This window comes from Giraffa tippelskirchi, chromosome 13, assembly GCF_054371585.1.
Source record: "Giraffa tippelskirchi isolate mGirTip1 chromosome 13, T2T-mGirTip1v1.2.pri, whole genome shotgun sequence".
In the NCBI taxonomy this organism is placed as follows: Eukaryota; Metazoa; Chordata; class Mammalia; order Artiodactyla; family Giraffidae; genus Giraffa; species Giraffa tippelskirchi.
This window is the reverse complement of record NC_137287.1, coordinates 11,967,428-11,986,974: the sequence shown is the minus strand read 5'-3', so window position 1 is coordinate 11,986,974 and position 19,547 is coordinate 11,967,428. Positions and strand designations below refer to the sequence as shown.

Sequence of the window (19,547 nt, the reverse complement as noted above, 5' to 3'; positions counted from 1 at the left end):
CACAGGTGTTGCATTTCTTCATTTGCTCTGCAGGCCGCCACCCTGGGCTTGAGTCTGATCAGACCAAAGAGCTGGGACTGGCACAGGTGCTAAGAGCATCTCTGCTCCTTGGTACTACCACCCGCACGTCCAGGACCAAGACCATCGGGGACAGGGTGGCCAGTTCTCACCGCAAGCATGAGTGCAAACCCAGCGCAAATTCAGGAGCTTCCCCTCTCCCCATGGTCCAGATGTGACAGGAACTTTCTAGTACCCAGAACTCCCGATACTCTCCACTCGCTCCTGGAATTACACTCAGGGCCGCAGTGAGAGCAGTGCCAACATCAGCACCAAAGGTGCCCTGCTTTTCTAGTCAAAACTTGAAGATAAACAAACGGCAACAACCAGCGGGCAGAACAAGTCCGAGCGTCTGTGGAGGGCGTGCCTGAGGAGGGAGTGTGGCTCAACGAGGGCTCCAGCTCCCTAAACCTGGTGGCAGCTGGGAGGTGTCAGTGGGCTCCACTTAACAATGACAGCAGTAACACCAACTATCATGTCAGGAAGTCCTGTAAATGCATTTCCCCTCTTCACCACAGCCTTTGTAGGGAACCGTTCCACTGAGGCTCTAGAGAGCTTCAGTGACTTTTAAGTCACATCAGCAGTTATGAATTCTAGGCCTTCTGAGTGTCAACTTTAAGCTCACTTTCCTCATCAGTGGATCCCAGAGATGGGTGGAGAGTTAGAAACTCAACAACTATGGTCATTTACTGTTTGACTGAGCCGAGAAGGTGTAAACAGAGAAATTAAGACGGTGTGAACTTAACAGAACTAGAGGGTAGACACTCATTCAGATTTTGCAACCTGACCACATCACAAGGTTTGGACACTCACATCCTCGTGGCTGTCGCTGTTTTGTGCTTACCCAGAAGCTATTTCTCCCACTCCTCTCTTGCTAACAGAACTCTTCAGGCAGCAGAATGCCCAGGGACCATCATGCTGAATCAGGGAAATCCAGGCCCTTTTTGCCAGATTCCAGATTCCCTTTTTCCCTTTGTGACTGGACTGCTTCAGCCACAGACACGTAAAAGGCCCCTGATCATCTGCTTCCTTCCTGCCTGCCTTGTGTACGTTCTGCAGGGACCCATGAATGTTGTCTTGTAAGAAAAAGGTCTTTACGTGAACCCCAATGTTCATTGCAGCACTATTTACAATAGCTAGGACCTGGAAGCAACCTAGATGTTCATTGACAGATGAATAGATAAGGGATTGTAGTACATATACACAATGGAACATTACTCAGCTATAAAAAAAAAGAACACATTTGAGTCAGTTCTAATGAGGTGGATGACCCTGGAGCCTATTATACGAGTGAAATAAGTCAGAAAGAGAGAGATAAATATTATATATTATATAGTAATGCATATATATGGAATTTAGTAAGATGGTATCGATGATACTACATGCAGGGCAGCAAAGGAGACACAGAGGTAAAGAATAGACTTTTGGACTCAGTGGCAGAAGGTGAGGGTGGGATGACTTGAAATAGCATTGAACATATGTACATTACCATATGTCAAATACATGACCAGGGTGAGTTCCGATGCATGAAGCAGGACACCCAAAGCTGGTGTTCTGGGACAATCCAGAGGGATGGGGTGGGGAGGGAGGTGGGAGGGGGGTTCAGGATTGGGGGGACACATGTATACCTGTGGCTGATTCATGTTGATGTATGGCAAAAACCACCATAATATTGTAATTATCCTCCAATTAAAATAAATTGATTAATTAAAAAGAAAGAATAGGTTAAAAGAAAAAAAGGTCTTTGCTTACGTGACTCAGTTAAAGACCTGAAGATGCGGAGATTATCTCAGATTATCATCAGGGTGGCCCTAAGCGCCAGGCCAAGTGCCCTGATAGGAAGGAGCAGAGACCAGTCACACATGAGAGGAGAAAGCCATGTGAAGACAGGAGTGAAGGCTGGAGTGAGGTGGCCGCATGCAGAGGCAGGCTGACAGCCACCAGAGACGGCAGAGGCCCGGGGCAGATTCTGCTCTATGGCCTCTGGGTGGGGTACAGCCCTAATGGAGCCTTGATTTTGGCCCAGTGGACATGACATGGAACTTCTAGCCCCCAGAACTGAAAGAGAAGTTCCTGCTGTTTTAAGCCACCAAGTTCGTGGTTTGTTATAGCAGCCAGAGGAAACTAATTCACTCTCAAAGCCACCGACAGGCCTTCTGTTACTACAGCCAAACACAACGCGTTTCCATCTCTCAGCCACACTCCGAGGACTGACACAGGGGCTGCTCCCTTTCTGACAGTGAGAGATACTTCTAGAAACCCTCAGATGCCTGCAAGTCTCCTTGATTCCAGTCTCCCTGAGCCTGGTGCTGCCACCTTTCAGAGAGCACAGCTACCATCAAAATCCCCATCGCGTGTCTGGGGCAGCGAGTACGTGCAGCACATCTGATACCCACATTCATGGAGCAGCCGCCCCGGCAGGCAGGTTCCATGGTGCCCTTGGCCTCACACGGTGCACTCTGAACACTTGGGGGAACTGCTGAAGATGGCAGCTCCTCGGCACACATGACACGTGAGGCTCTGTGTTAGCAATGACGCAAACATCCCTTGGACTTCCCAGGGGGTCCAGTGGCTAAGACTCCGAGCTCCCAATGCAGGGGGCCCAGATTCAATCCCTGGTCAGGCAACAAGACTCCACATGCTGCAAAGACCTGGCACCACCAAAGAAAGAAAGGAAAGACAGAAGGACATCACTTGGACTTGGGAGTCCAAGATAGGGAGGATGCGGGGAGGGAGAGAAGGGCCCAGAAAGTTGGGGAAGGGACTTTTAAAAAATCCTACTCTGTATAATAGGAGCAAATTCAGCAGAAATGTATTCAAAAGCCTTCTCAAAAGGAAAAATGGAGCTTAGGTAGAAAGGGAATCTTGGTGAAATCTTACTGATTATTAAAGCTGCCTCTGCCATCAGTCTTTGCTTGGGGCCCATTACTTGCTCCTTGGGGTGCCTCCTGCTCCTCCAAAGGCTTGGTGGCTTCCTGTTTAAAGTCTGTCCTTCCTGTTGAATCTCTCTCAGCAGGGTCCCCCTTTCCAAGTTTCACTGACTGATGATATAGCCAAGATTCATCTCTCTCTGATCTTCTGCTTCTTCAGGACTTACTCATTTGGGGTAAGCATTTCTTAAGAGATCTGCTCCTGAGGAGTGGACCGACTTGTCTGTAAGGGATTCAATGCTAACGTGTGTCAGGGCTTTGTTTTGGTTTTGGTTTTTGGCAGGGACGGCAGGGTAGGGGGAGCAGTGGTAGGGGTAACTGTATGGAAGAAACTGAAATCTGAAATTCACTGAGTATTTATTACAGGCCATATCATTCTAGATGTTTTGTATCCAAAACAAACAAACAAAAAAAAAACAGCAGCGGCTCAGAGGCATTAAGTAAATTTCTCCAGGTCAAGTCACACAGCCTGTCCTGATGGGACCGGAATGGTGACCTCACCACCCTTACCTTTCCAGGCATCTCTTCTGTCTTTCTACTTTCTAAACCTCAGGCTGCCTGACTTCCACAGGGCCCCTCAGGACCATACCACTTGGAGCTATGGCCTGGCCTGCAGACTGCACAGTTCACGCTGTTTATACGACAGGCTAGCTATCATGAAGAGCTCAACCAGTTTAAAAGCACATGTCTTACCATTAGGCAAAGACCAGAGTCTATCTACTGAGGTTAAGAAACACAGATGAGCACTGAAACTGTGGTTGACAGTTTGGTGAGAAACAGGTATTTTGCATAGTCTCAAAATATCTCCCCACAAGATCCTAATTACTCTGAAAGGAAAAAAAATAGTAACTTTACAGTGAGGAAACTGGTGGGTGTTACTTTAACTGAGTGATCCAAGTCGTGTCCCCACGACCAGCAGGAAGATGTCATGAGCTCCTGATGTGATGTACCGAGAAGGAACCATCACTCCCAAGTTTTTTCCTGCCAAGATGGCATAACCTCAATCTAATCAAAAGAAGACATCAGTGCTCTATAATGACCTAGAGGGGTGGGATGGGTGTGGGGAGGGAGGCCTGAGAGGGAGGAATATATGTGTACATATAGCTGATTGACTTCACTGTATAGGAGAAACTAACATAACATTGTCAAGCAATTATTCTCCAATTAAAAAATAGAAGAAAAATAAAGAAAAAAAAAAAACACAAAACATCAGATAGACCCAAATCAAAGGATGCATGGCCACAAAATAACCTGTCTGGACTCTTGAAAAATGTCACAGTTATGAAAGACAAAGAAACACTGAGCAACTTTCCCAGATAGAAGGAGGCAAAGAAAACCTACGGCAACTATATGTATGTGGGGTCCTGGATGAACCCCTGGACCAGAAAAAGGACACAGCTGGGGAAACAGGTGAACTCTGAATAAAAGTCTGTAGTTTTAGCTAACTGTATCATATGAAGGTTAATTTTCTGATTTAAATATCTGTTGTTGTTTAGTTACTCAGTTACGTCTGATTCTTCGTGACCCCAGGGACTGCAGCCCGCCAGGCTCCTCTGTCCATGGGATTCTCCTGGCAAGAATACTGGAGCGGGTTGCCATTTCCTTCCTCAGGGGATCTTCCCGACCCAGGGATCAAAATCGAGTCTCCTGCACTGGCAGGCAGATTCTTTATCACTGAGCCACCAGGAAAGCTTTAAATATCTGTACCCTGGTTTTAAAAGACACAGTATTAGGAGAAGCTGGATGAAGGGTATATGGGAACTTCCTACACTATTTTTCTGTAAGTCTAAAATTACTTCAAAATGAAAAAGTGAAAAAAAAAGAGAATCCCCCAAACCCAAAACCTTTCAGATGCTGTGTGCTTTCTTAAAGGATCATCTTCATGTTAGAATTTAGGTGGCAACTGCTACCTCCAGTGGGCCCTCTGAGGGGCTGCGTACCTATCACACAAGCGGTCACTTTGTGGCTGTTTGAAGCTGGTCTTGAAGGTCAAAGTGCTCCATGTGCTAGAGCCTGGGGGTCCTGAGCTCGGGAGCCCTCACCCTGTGCTGCTCCCAGGGCCAACCCTGCCTTCGCAGAGTGACCTTCCAGACAATTGGAGAAGTCCGAGGAGCTGGTTTCCAGCTGAGTTTTTAGAGGCTGATGATTTCGCTTTTAAGAAAAGAGGACGAGGAGAACGGTGGGACACCCAGCTCTCCTCTTTCTACACGGTCTCCTTTCAGGTTCTGGGGAGATCGACGTGCAGGAAGAAAGGGGTGAATGGTTCTGCTGGTTGTTATCTGTTCCCTTTCCTTATCTGAAGCCACTGGAAGCAGGCCCCCCTTCCTTCCTGAGGAGCCCAAAGCCAATGGCTCCCTGTGCTCTGTTCCTCTGGCTGTGTTTGGGGCAGACGGGGGGCGGCGTGGGTGGGGGGTCTAGTCTTTAAGAGTCCTTCCACTTCCAACAGGCCAGACAACCCAGGCCCTGATGGGTGGTCCCAGGTGGGACTGCTGTGAACCAAGGGTCTTCAAGACTGGCTAATCTTGAGTGTCCTAGGATGGTGAATCAGCCCCTCTCACCTACAGATCAGAGCATGGAAGCTTCTATGATGAGTCTGCTCTGGTTTTCTTTTCTTTTTTAAATTGGAGTGTGATTGCTTTACAATATTGTGTTAGTTTCTGCTGTACAACAAAGTGAATCAGCTATCTGTACACATATATCCCCTCCCTCTTGAGCCTCCTCCCACCTCCCACTCCGTCCCACCCCTCTAGGTCATCACTGAGCACCAAGATGAGCTCCCTGAACCATACAGCAGCCTCCCACTAGCTATTATTCTACACATGGTAGCTCGTGTATTTCAGGGCTACCCTCCCAATTCATCCCACCCTCTCCTTCTCCACGGTGTCCACAAAACTGTTCTCTACATTGGTGTCTCCATTTCTGCCCTGCAAATAGGTAAAAATGGTATTGATGAATCTATTTGTTCTGGCTTTCTTACAGAAAACTCTGGAATCTGAGGATACAAGTCAGTTGCTTACTGCTGGGTCCATGGACGTTAAATGCTAAGTACTGTCACCAGTGATGATGTGGTGTAACTTCTATACTGATCAGAGAAGGCGTGGATGTATTGTCACCAAAGCGTTAAGATTTTGCCTCAGTTGTTTCCTTGTTCCAAGTCCCTCCTTTGTAAAATGAAGACTAAACGTTCTTTCCCAAAGGGTGTTGGTTATGAGGTTTAAATGACCTACTGTTTGGTGCTTTAACACATTTGGTACAAAAAATCAGACAGGTCACATGACAGTGTGAACGTACCAAACATTCCTGAAACGCATGCTTAAAAATGGCTAAGATGAGAAATTTTGTTACGTGTGTTTTCCCATAACAAAAAAAAAGTCATTCAGTATATCATTAAAAAAAAAACCCACACAAACATCAGTTGCTAGGATTAATATGCCGTTACTTTGTTCTGAATGGTTACCATCATCACACGTATTGATTCCTAGATTAGATGCGGACAAACTCCCGGCGCTCTGGCTGGGCTCCTGCTCACTCCCACAGCTCCAACTGTCTCCGAAACCCAGATGGTTCTTGTGTTCCCAGACACCATCCTGCAGTTGGGCTTGCTCCTGCACCCTAAATGTGCACAGTCTCTTCAACCCCTCCAGTGGAGGCTCTGCCAGCCACTCCCTGGACTCATACTCTCTCTAACCCCCATTACGTATGCATGTGCTCAGTTGCTCAGTTGTGTCTGACTCTTTGCAGCCCCAAGGGCTGTAGCCCACCAGGCTCCTCTGTCCATGGAACTTTCCAGGCAAGAATACTGGAGTGGGTTGCTATTCCTTACCCCGGGGGATCGGCCCAGGAATGGAACCCGAATCTCTCGAGTTTCCTGCACTGGCAGGTGGATTCTCTACCACTAGTGCCACCTTGGAAGCCCGTATCCCCCCACTGTCAGTTTCCAATTCATGACCTCATCAACACCCACCCAGTCAGCCTCACTTGAAACCTGACCCCCACATTCCAGGGGTCACAAAATCATGTCAATTCCACTTCAGAAATGCCTCCAAAATCTAACTCCTCCCTTTTCCACCACTTTAGTTGAGATCCCAACTGCCTCTCATCCAGCCAATGATGATGACAACAATCTCTTTGGTTATCATTCTTCCTTCCACCTCATCCTTCCACCACTACCAGGATTAATCCTCTTTCAGAAAGTCAAATCTGATGTGTCATTCACCTACATACATGGTACCCAGTGGACTCTCATCTGAACCAAGTCTAAGAACTCTGTTTCTTGCCATAGAAGGTCTGTTTATATGCAGTTGTTTATATCAACCCACATTTACAGTCACATGTCCCCCCACCCCCTACCATGAACCTTATTCCGTTATAAGCGTCTCTCTACCTGCTAAGACTGTCACAACTCTTCATTTTTTGCAAATAATATCCCCATTTGCTTATTACTTGCAGGACTCTTGCTGCCTAGCAATCATTCACACCCACGAGTTTCGGCAAGATCTAAGTCGAATACCTCTTCTCCCAGACAGCAGGGTTCAGCCAGTACGCCGTTCCTCAGCACACACTGGGCTGGGGGGCAGGTTAATAATTCATCAGGCTACCTCCATTTTCTCTTCAATTAGACCTTCTGTCTCTGAAGGCTTGTTATGTCTTCATCATCGCTCCATTCCTAGTTCCCAGAACAGTGCGTGGCTCAGCACATAGGGAAAGCTAAGTCTGTTGAATGAACTATGAGTGAGAACGTTGTGGCTGAGTTTCTTAACTTCCAATCTTAGGAAAGTCATTTCGGCAAGGCCGCCTGTTATACTTTAAGATGTCCCACACTGGACACAAGCTAGGTACTCTGGGATGACCATAATTTCTTTGGTAAGTAAGTTACTTTTTGTACCCTGGATAAGTAATTTATTAACTGGCATCTTGGTGACGTCAAAGACCTTTGTGTCTCTCATGGGGGCTGTCAGCACCTACTGTGTCAACAGCATTAATGAGTTCTGGACTGTTCTGAATAGGTGTACTCACGAATTCTTACTCTCAAAAATCATGTGCCCCTCTATAACTTTTAGTAGCTTAGTATTCTTTAAAGTTTTTATCTTCTGTTTTTTTTTTTTTTTTTCAGTTACTACTTTTTTTTGGCCACGCCAAGAGGCATGTAAAATCTTAGTTTTCCTACCAGGGATCAAACCCATGCCCCCCGCAGTGGTGGCACAGAGTCTTAACCACTGGACCACCATGGAAGCCCCTTAATAGTTTAATTTAAGCAAGACAGGCGCAATCTGTGCATGGCACTCAAGATAATTCTATGAAAATTTAGGCAAGTACTGTATATAAAGGAAAACATATATTCATATTTCAGACTCTGTGATCAATACTAAGTGTTAACTTTGGATGAAGATCAAGGCAGCTTTGGTGGCTGGCAAGAAGTACCTGTGAGTACCTGACTCACCTGGCAGGGAGGTCAGAGTGCGCTTTATAGACACATCGTTGTCTGCCAAACTTCCACTTTCTGGGTCCTCTACCTACTCCATACAGAGTTACCTCCAGAGCACCTTTGTACAACACGGCCCTGTCTTTCTACCCACAGCTTGGCTGATCCATAGTCCTCTCCAGAGAACCTGCTTCCCAGGATGTAACCTGTTGTTTAGTTGCTGTTGTGTCCAACTCTTTGCAACCCCATGGACTGCAGCCCAGCAGGCTCCTCTGTCCATGGGATTTACCAGGCAAGAATAACTGGAGTGGGTTGCCATTTCTTTCTCAAGGGGATCTTCCCAACCCAGGGATTGAATCTGCATCTCTCGCACTGGCAGGTGGATTCTTTACCGCTGAGCCACCAGGGAAACCCAGGTTGACCCAATCAGAATCCTTTCCATGGATTTTAGTAACTGCAGTGGAAAAGCAGGCAGTCTCTCTTTCACTGGCTGAAGCTGAAAGGTGGAGAGCTCAGAAGGACAGTTCATGATTTCTACCAGCAGGAGAAAATAATTTCACAATCAAGAATAAAGTGGATATGGGCTTCCCAGGTGGTCCAGTGGTTAAGAATCCACCTGCCAGTGCCAGGGACACGGGTTCAATCCCTGATCCGGGAATGTCCCACATACCATGGAGAAACTGAGTCCACATGCCACAACTCCTGAGCCTGCTTGCTAAGGCCCATGCTGTGCGACAAAGAGTAGCCCCTGTTCTATGCAAGGACAGAAAGCCCGTGGGGGGCAACGAAGACCAGATGCAGCCTAAAAAGTAGTCAATAAAAATATATAAATCTTTAAGAAGAAAGAATAAAGTGGACAGACAGAAAGTAAAAGAGCCAAGACAAGGAGGGCACTCAACCCCTTGCTCTGCACAACTGAAGCCCAGCTGCACAGCTCTGCCCTTCTGATGGCTTGGTTATCTCGATACTTGTATTCCAGAAGGCTATACATTCCTCTAGTTTTTAGCTTGAATTTAGCTTATTATTTGAAGCTAAACAAATCTTAAAAACACAACAAAACCCTGCTAACATAAATACAGTCAAAGTTGTTAAATGTTAAGAGCTTTAAAATGACCCCATGGTTTCATGAAGGCTCTTGTAGGAGTTTTCTGGAAAGTCTCTAATATGTGGAAATCACATATTTTCTTGAGCTACAGAAGGTTGAGGGATCTTTTGTACAATGGATAAGTGCTGTGTAATAGATTCACTGAGTAAATTGCATTTTTTTTCAGTGTCTACTCTTCTTATAGAGGGTCTAACTGCTCATCATTAGAGGTTCGAGATGCACTGAGGGTACCAGTGTAACTCTAGGTTAACTAAGTAAGTAGTCCACATACGCTGTGTTGCTATCTCTGGGGAATATGTTACTTGAAATTATTGCTGCATTCTAAACAGACCATGTGAGAGGGATAATTGCTTTTCAATGACTGGATCAATATTTTTGTTTTTCACCTTTACTACTTGAGTGATTGGATCTAAAGCCAGAGGAGAAAAATCAGGTCAGTCCCCTGGACCTCCTGCCATTCAGCAGGAAGATCAACGTGCCTGCAAGGAAGCCCAAGGAGGGGAGCGGGCCAGGGAGCACAGTTCTCAGGGAGCGCTAACTTAATTTCAAATTTCTCAATGAGAGAAGCCATGCTTATCTATGGCTCTTCTGTTGCAGCATTAAAAAACTGCCTTGAGGGTACAAGGTATAACTTGTTTTATGTGTGGCTTATTGAATAACTTCATGAATTGATGACCCGACCATGTATACCAGCCAAGGAGAAGAGCAGTTCGGCCACTCTGCCCAGGAGGGGGAATATCTCAAGCTCTGGGAGAGGGATGACGGGGCTGGAGATGCAGAGAGAGGTCATTCGGTAACAGAACAAAGACAATGTCCACATGTGCAGGCATGAGTGAACATTCTATTCCAGTACTCAGGACCCAATGATGTGAAACTTGTGATGGTACGATGCAGGAGACATAAGAGACGTGAGTGCAATCCCTGGGTCGGGAAGATCCATTTGAGAAGGAAGTGGCAACCTACTCCAATATTCTTGCCTGGAGAATCCCATGGACAGAAGAGCCTGGAGGGCTACGGTCCATAATGTTGCAAAGAGTTGGACACGATGAAAGCGACTTAGCACGCATGCACAACTCTGGCTTACAAACAGGGCCCTGATCTGGATCCCACTCATTGCTGAGGGACAACCCTAGACGGCCCTGTAAACCTTTCCAACAAGAGAGATGATGCTAAGCAATATATTAAAAGAATGAGACATTTTGCCTAAGTGATTGCTTAGCTAACAAAATCGATGCCTTTCAAGCACCTTAGAAGCACTATTTGCATGCAACTAATGTACTAACAGCAAATGGGGGCTTATTACTCAATTAAAGCTCATCACAGAGCATCTTTTTCAAGCGATATTTTGTTGGATGGTGGAGTTACAACTGAAAGGGATAGAATGCCGTTTGAACATTTCCTTTTAGTCCAACACACTACTGTTCTCCCTGGTCTTTTCCTGTCAGTCCTCAGGCTTATTGGAATGTGGCAGGAGGGAAAGCTTGGTGGTGAAGAATGTTGCAGTAGGAGCCAGACAACCTGGCTTTAAAACCACCAACTGGTGGAAGGTTACACAAGGCTTGTTACATAAGCTCCCACGACTCAGTTTCCTTGTCTGTAAACTGGGGATAACATTAGCACTTACCTGGTAGGGCTACAATGTGGATTACACAACTCAGTACATGTAAAGCACATAAACACATGATTCAAGTAATTTTTTTTTGTTATTGTTGTTCAGTCGCTAAGTAGTGTCTGACTCTTTGCAACCCCATGGACTGCAGTGTGCCAGGCTTTCCACATCCTTCACTATCTCCCGGAGTTTGCTCAAATTCATAGTTATTTATTATATAATATTATTTCTGTATAGCATGTGACACTAGATACCTTATAAAATATGAAGTTGATGAGATCTGGATAAAAGGTAAGAATCTCACTCCTGCTACCATTAGGACACGAGGTGATTTACCTCTTCGATCCTCTGTTTCCTTTTAAGTAAAATGGGGTTGATCGTGCCTACACTTTGGAGGGTTGGTGTGGAGACTGTATGAAATAATGTGTACAGCGTCCTGACCAACATTTCTAACCAGGTTTATTAGAGCGCTAGGCTGCTGCATGGATGCATGTGGATTCTGCCACATGAGGACCCAGATTTCCTTCCTTCTCTCTGAACACAGGCAGACAGTAACCGTCAGCCTGAGGCTTGGCGGGGCCTGGCGCATAGGACCCTGGGCTCCCCTCGAAGAAGGAGCTGCTGCAGACCTACGCCCGGGGATAGGCATCGCAGAGAGAGAGCTGAGTGCGGGGAGCACCGCGCTCTGCCCCTGGAGGCATGAGGCAGCCCGTTCCCTGCCAGCCAGGGATGTCCACTGACACACACGCACCTACAGGCTGGCTCTCCGTAATTCTTTCCCTGGCTTCCTTCTCGGGGCATGAGGGGAGCGGCGCCGGCTTAGCCCGCGTCCCCTCCCTGCCGGGCCTCAGTGCGGGAAGCCAGGGCCCCTGGACTCCCCCCTCACACTGCCCGCCTGCAGCACACACTGGAGCCGGGGAACTTGCCTGAGAAGCCAGTAAAATTTTAATGCACTCTGTAGCGCGGTCATGTCATACTCGGTTATGGCAAATAATCCCAGATGCCTGCAGAGGTAAAATGGAGCTGTAATGTGCTTGCCTCCTAACCCGAGCTGACAGCAATGATGTACGACTACCATTAGCGGAAAATATCACTTCAACTAACCCATGATCCAGCTCCGCTCAGGGTCACATTATCCATGAGGAACAAATTACACTCCCAAAGTAAATACAAATTTTCTACACGAAATGGGTACAAAAAAATAAAAAAGGGAAGGGGGTGATCCGTCCCCTTGGCCAGCACACTGCTGAGTGACACAGATGATAAAGGACAGGACAAATCATTGGCTGACAGAGCGCCGCGCTGTAATCAGCTCTGCCGGCACGCACTCCAGCCGATAAACACTATATTCTCCCCTTAGTGGCAAATACATAATCTTTAACACAGACACGGCTGCTTCGGATACTGACCACTGGGTTGCAGAACACCCTGAGCGGCACTTGCCATCCGACAAGGAAAGTGCTGTTTGGGCCTGACGGACCCTGAGATCCCCTGCAGGGGCAGGGGAGTCAGCATATAGAGGGTTCTGGAAGGGGCAGGTGACACCAAGTGAAGCTGCTCTGGGGGGTGCAGTGCAGGGGCTGCGGAAATACCACGGCCTGTTCTCCTGTGTGCTGGTCACAGGAAGAAAGCCGTCTGGAGAGACCACATGAGATGCGAGAGGCTTGGGACTGGAAGGTCCAGTAATTCCCACCTGCCTGGGTGACTGGGACAAGACCTTTTCCCCTTCTGTGACTCAGATAATCAACAGAGCAACTTCCAGGTATAGAACTAATATTTATAGACCATCTACTACATGTCAGACACTAGTAGACATGGGGTACTTGCTAGGAGTCGATGATTTAAGAAGGTATTAAGTGTTTACACACAGACACTAAAAGAAGACTGAGCACGTTGACCAAATGTGCTTAGTCTGCGGGGTGTGAGCTTCCGCCTCATTACTCATGGTGGACCCCGGGCTGACATGGCCACTCACCTGTATGAGTGAAAACATATACCTGTAGCCCTTGCCTTCTTACCCTGGACAACTGCTTCCCAGGTTAAAAAAATAAAGTCATGTTTCAGAAGAGCTTGTACATCTAAGTTGTCAGTGGACCCGAGCTGTGTTTCCTCCATGTTTATTGAGCAGTTGTCATGTCTGAACATGACAATTCCAGTTTTTAGAAGCTGGAAGGTTTGTGAGTGGATAGGTAGGTACAATCCAGGTCTCCTGGAGGGTGCAGCACAGAGAAGAAGGTAGCAAAGATTCTCAAATGCCTATGAGCATTTCCCAACTCATCTTTGTATATAGGGGGAAAGAGCCCAGACCCTGGAGCCTTAAGACAGCTCATATCTCAGCTCTATCACTTATCAGCTCTTAAGTTTCACCTTCTTTATTTGTAAAATGACATATGCTTGAGAAGATAGTCTTTGAAAGGATTGATCATTGACTTTGGCTCACTGAAGGTGATAAACAGTGTAGCAGCTAAGGATACACGCAGAAAACCAGAATAAAATGACACATGTAACAGTGTTTTGAATGACACAATGTTTTCTACAGTGTGAAACATCGTTTCATCTTATTACTTAGCTGTTACTATTGGCCCTACTTTGGCCACCAGATGCAAAGAGCAGACTCAATGGAAAAGACCCTGATGTTGGGAACGAGTGAGGGCAGGAGAAGAAGGGGGCGACAGAGGATGAAATGGGTGGATGGCATCATCGACTCAATGGACATGAGTTTGTGCAAACTCCGGGAGATGGTCAAGGACAGGGAAACCTGGCGTGCTACAGTCCATGGGATCACAAAGAGTTGGACACGACTGAGTGACTGAAAAAACTGATCCTAATCTCATTTGTTTACTCCCCCTAATAAATTAGTAGTATCTACCTTTTTTTTTTTGGCCAAGAAACTAGGGAGTTGAAAAGTCATTAAGAGTCCCAAAGAAGAAAGGTGAAGCCCAAGGTGAATGCTCTGGGTACCCAAGGGTTCCTGCGCAGTCCTTACTTCAAATGCTCCATTTCACTGTCTCAGTAAACATGCATATGAATCAGCAATGAACCATGCCTGGAATTGAACAGCACTAAGAAAGCTACTCTGCTTACTCTTCAAGTAACTGGGGGTATTAGGTAGGTCTACAGCCAGCACTTCTCAATGTGATCCTCCTGAGAACCAACATGGGAAAAGCTTCAGATGTAGGCCAACTTGACCTTCCCAGTTGTAACTTTGAAAAAAAGAAAAAGAGGAAAAAATAATATCCATGCACTTAATTTTGGGACTTCTTAAAGTATAAAGTTTGGCTAATTATTAAAGTATCCTAATACGGAGATTTTATTATCTTTATCACATCTAGATATGGCAAGGTTGCAAGGAGTGATTCCATTACCCATCATTATATATCACCATCTAGAAGTTGCCAAAGGGGGATTAACTAAGACACTCACGCTCACATACAAATACACATGTACATGACCACAAAGAGATGCCTACATCTTTACTGAGGACAAACATTCTTCAATCCAAATACAGACTAAGATAGACTCTTCTGACAACCAAAGAACAACCCACGCCATACTCACTGACAAGCCACCAGATTAAGGATCACCAGTACTAACGCCTCTGCTTAGGACCTCCCAGACTCTTAGGTGGCTCAGGATGCATGGTCCATTTCATGAGACCAAAAGCCATCACCTCCACCTAATTCCTCCTTGGCTTTGCAACATTCCCTTCAGCTGAGCCATAATATCCAAGCCAATGGTTCATTCTAACAGAAAGCAGTTATCTTTACTCTGGCAATGTAGAATCATGTATTCAACTCTGGACCTCTCCTGAAGAATTCCTTTAATAGGTCAAATGATTCTCATTGTTAACCATCGAGTCCTTGAAAGGTACTATGTCAACTAGCTCTTCACTAGCTCCCATGCTCTCCTAAATAATCAGGGAAATGGAGGAGCAAGATTAAACTAACTGCTGCCTACTGACAAGTGCATGATGACAGAGTCAAGCGACCCTGTCAAGTCCATGTTGGTTCATCAGTAGGTGCTTGCATAAAAAATAAGTGAGTTGGACGGGGAGGGAGATGGGAGGGAAGTTCAAAAGGGAGGGGATATATGTATACCTATGGCTGATTCATGTTGAGGCTTGACAGAAAACAACAAAATTAAAAAAAAAAAAAAGTGAGTTGATATGAATGACTAAATGAAAGAACCAACAAACAGGTAATGACCTTGTTTGGACATCAAGCTCATACGTAAGTTTCCTTTAGTTACTTGAAAGTGTCAACACAGATGTGTCTGGACTTATCCATGCTATGTTTATTTCCTGTTAGGAATTTGAGAGAGAAAATTTGAGAAAAATTTTACATAATCTTCCTTGTACCTTGGCAAAGAGAAACTACTTTCATGTTTGTTTCCCTCTGGGTCTGCTATGTTGCTGGGCCTAGGTAACTAGCTACATAGAAAACCACGATATTCAGAGCTACACCACTGAACTCAGCCTCATATTATAGATGACAAAACTAAGTTCAGCAACATTAGGTGATTTACCCAGGGCCACACATTTGGTTGGTTAGAAATCAGAAGTCAGCTCTTCCAAGTATCCTTCTCCGTTACCTGCTCATGAGAACAAGGGAATATCTAGAACCCAATCCTGTCACTATTCAGTCTAAGAAACAAGAGTTTAGCTGAAGATGACTGACCAATTTCCAATAATTTGAGTATTCATTTGATTTATATTTAATAAAGAATATGTATATAAATATATATGCATATATATTAACCCATATATAAATCCTCTGGGGTTTTTCAGGTGTATGAACAGATATTCTACATATACATTCAGTGTGAGTGAAGTAAGTTTTGCTTTGGTACAAAAATGCAATGATATGACGCAGAGAAGAATTTAATGAAACTCAGGATTTAAAATAATTTGCAGCAGAGATTAAATCCAAGGATGGTACCAATAGGAACTTTGGAAGGATAGGAAGGAATTAAGCCAGATGGAAACATGATGATGTTGGAAGAACAATCTAGTGTCATTTTGACCCAGACTTAATCTTGGAGGTTGAATCAATGGGCATCACTCAACAAAAGCTGCAGAAATTTGCCAAATAAAGGAGGAAATTTATAAATGACTCAGAAATATCTTATGAAAAAATAAAATTATACGAGAAATATGGAAGGCTGGGGAAGAGAGCCCAGAAAACACACCTTGGGATTGACATGAGGTGTACTAAGGTAACAGCACCAGTTTCTGAAGTGGTTTCACTTATCCCCTCCAATGAGAGATGAGTATCCAGGAAAGGGAATGAAAATTTAGCAAAACAATGAACATGACTGAACACCGGGGATATAAAGATGAGAACCTGAGTCCCTACTCTTCTCCTGGGCCATGGCTGTGTGCTTTGCTGCTATGAAACCAGAAGGGAGGAGAAAATTCCTTTCTTTTCCTGCAAAGCAGGACAGCATCTTTAAGTTGTCACCCGATCAGAACACATCTTATTTCAAACCAAGGAGGGAGGTTCTACAAGCGACAATGGGGGATGCCTCCTGGGCTTCCGGAATGTTGCTGAGGGTGCGGAATTTTTACTAAGTATGAACGTGGCCCATCAAGGGATGGGGCTCTTCCACTATAAGCACAAGCCACATGTCCTGTCTTTCACTTGACATCTCAGCAGTTTCTCGGCCCTTCCAGGAGCCAAGTCAGGCATGTGGTTTGTGTTGAGTTAGGAACACAAGCCTCTGTCAGTTTTCTAGCTGCTTTTCTTAGAAACTGCCCTCTTTCCACACAAGTGAATACAAAATGATCAAACACAACACGTATAGTTTGAATTAAAAAATTTAGAATGCACCAAAAAGTGTGTGTATGTTAAAGGGAGGAGGAGCTGACACAGGAAATCCGGGGTTCTGCATTTGCCGCTAGCCAGTATCCCAGCCAGCAGTCCTGGGTGCTGGTGAGCAAGTCCAGGGACCCAGCAACCTTCTCGAGATCATTCCTGTCGTTAAAAACCCAGGGAGAGGAAACTGCAATCAGAAGTCGTGCTAAAAGCTTCAGGAGGAAAAGGAGAATAGTTCACGTCTATGAAGATGTTGTGTATGTGTCTATTGCATGCACGAGGCACTATACATCTACAAACACAAGCATGTGGGTTGCATACACACATAACATCTCTATACACCCCTTTCAGGTCTTTCTCCCGAGCTGTCAAAATGTTAAGAGCATTAACAAAAAAGAAAGTAAATGCTTCTTTTGGACATTTGTTATAAGGCAGTAGTTCTCAAAACCAGTTGTATAAAAAGTACCAAGAAGCTTTCTTAAAAACAGATGCCGTGGCCCCTACCCCGATGGACCTCATCAAACCCTCCCTGCTGCAGTGCGCATCTGGGGACTGACAGTGTTTGGCTTGTGGGCTGGGCCAGCCACTCCATCACCCTCTGCTCCCTCCAAGATGGCATGCTTGCTCTCTTCTCAGATTGTGCCGAGAGGAAAGACTGATGATTGGGGTAAGGAATTTAATAATCATTGTTTGGGGACCCTTTCAAATTTCACAACACTTCCATTCAGCCTGTGTCAGGAAGTGACCGAGGGGAATAAGGCTGGGCCTCGGGTTCCAGCAGAAAAAGAAACTCACACCTCTTATCCTCTGGCATGTTCTCTGGCAGACACTGAGCTTTCGGAAGAAGATTGCCTTCCTCCTTCCCCAAGTGATTCTCCCTCACTCGACTCTAAGAAAACTAATGAAAGTTGACATTTACAGAGCACGGATCAGGCACGGAGCCAGTTTAACTGTTAACAAAACTCGAGGTGGGGGCCGTTGTTATCCCCATTTAGCAGATGAGAGGATTGAGGCTTGTCCGTGGCTCCGGAGCTGTGAGGGACAGTCAGGAAAAAGCCCAGGCCATCAGACTCGGCGGCCCAAGCGCATGACCACTGAGGACTGCCCCTTCCAACCACCTCGATCATGTGGCCCACAGAACACACAGAAAGCGGGTGGATGGAAGGAGAATCACTTTGCATCTCCACTTAGATTTCACAACCAAACTGGGAGTGTTTCTCAGCACAATGGGATGCTGCCAGTAGGAGAGAAAGAGGGGAAACAAGAGAAAATCTAGGCCAAACATGGGGAAATATGCGTGTTGCCTCTTTGTTCTCGTTATACCAATTCATTTCAGGTGGGGGACTGGAATAATTGCTTAATTTGGGTGATTAAGGTGCCAAGTGCTGCCTCTTTTCTCCACACTAACTGCAAAGAACAATCCCAAATCTAAGATGCAGCATTCCCAGCCTTCTCTACTCCTCCACCCTGTTGCTACTCTTCACAGAAGTCCTCCAGGGCCGCTGACATTAAGGTGAAATGCATTCTCACAGCTGGGGGGGCAGGGCGTGGGGGCACCGAGGGATGCTGTGTTCGGTGTCCTGTCAAGCCTTCTCCATGTGTGAGAATGTCTCCTGCATTTATGGAAAACTCTGCTTTCTGGCCCTCTTCTCAGTCACTTCCACATTAATTAGTAAGGGTATCATTTTATAAATTACAGCTTCGTATCAGAGGAAAGCAGAGTTTATCTTAATTCAGTCAGCTGTGTGAAATACGGTACCCTAATTTTAGACCACCAGCTCTGCAGATCCCTATGGAGTTAGAGAATGACAGGTCTTCTGGAGAGAAATCCCAATGGGTCCCCTGCAAGTCTCACTTTTGCCTCCGACAGCCTCCCTGGTGGGGTTGTTGAACGGATCCCAGGACACTGAGTGGCATCTCTGCCGCCATTAGCAATTCAGATTCGAATACGAGTCCTCCAAAGAGCACAGGAGGCAGCCAGAGTTAGCTCTGGGGCTCCGAGCGGGCCCAGCAAGAGGCTCTGGCAAGGCGGAGGCTGACGGGGGCCCAGGCCCAGGTGCAGAGCAGAAGCCTGGGAGGATGGTGTTAAAGTCAGTGATAAACACCAGACAATCTCAGTCCAAAAGGGGAAGCCTTGACAGTCTTAACTACAACGGGGCCAAGCAGGCACGACGGCAATTATAGAGTCTCGACGGCTCCTGCCAGGGCCCCCTGGAGGAACGCCAGGCGACAGGGCTGGGAGAGACAGGGGGGTGCCGCTGTGGAGGAGCCCCTGGGGAAGGAGAGGAGGACCTGCGGGGCCACTGTGGTCCACAGGGAAAGTGGCTGGGGAGGCGAGGCAGGAATCCCCCCCTTTTCAAAGGACTGACCACTCCCAACAGCCCTCTGTGCCCACCATCACCCCTCCCGTGGACTTGCCTATGGACATCTCCTATTCTTCATCACTGTCCAGAATTCACACCAAACTCAAGAGCCATGGGCGCTGGCTACCTTCTCACCCATGCCCCTGGGCTGACACTTCACTGCTTCCCACACTCGGAGATGGACACCCGAGCGGCAGAGATGCGGGGACACAGGTCCCAGTAAACCAGTAGCTGGGGTGCTCCTGGGA

At 46.3% G+C, this 19,547-nt stretch overlaps 1 protein-coding gene and 1 long non-coding RNA gene across 8 annotated transcripts in view; one reads left to right on the top strand and one right to left on the bottom strand.

Moving 5' to 3' along the window:
* AUTS2 (activator of transcription and developmental regulator AUTS2) overlaps positions 1-19,547 on the bottom strand; it is a 1,212,852-nt gene that overhangs the window by 330,461 nt on the left and 862,844 nt on the right. The gene's annotated exons all lie outside the window — the stretch shown is intronic.
* LOC145532608 (uncharacterized) lies at positions 8,081-14,203 on the top strand. The gene is made up of 2 exons (XR_014073426.1): positions 8,081-8,716; positions 11,487-14,203. It is a non-coding gene; the product is annotated as an uncharacterized LOC145532608 (long non-coding RNA).